Raw genomic sequence first — 240 nt, forward strand, 5'->3', positions numbered from 1 at the left:
CTAAGACTGACCGTGAGCCACCCCACTTCACCCCCAGTACTCCAACTTCACAAACAAGAAACTGAGGCCCAGGTAGTTTATATCCCTAGTTTCCAGGAGGTGGCAGGGCATGGATCATGGTTGCCCGTGGCCTTGGGACCACATCTTTCTCATGACCACCTCCCTTTCATTTTACCTCGAGGTTCAAATGGCAAAGGAAGGTCCTTGGGAGGAATCTGATCACCGATCCAGAGGGAGCTG

The sequence above is a fragment of the Sciurus carolinensis genome, unplaced genomic scaffold (genome assembly GCF_902686445.1).
Source record: "Sciurus carolinensis unplaced genomic scaffold, mSciCar1.2, whole genome shotgun sequence".
Taxonomy (NCBI): domain Eukaryota; kingdom Metazoa; phylum Chordata; class Mammalia; order Rodentia; family Sciuridae; genus Sciurus; species Sciurus carolinensis.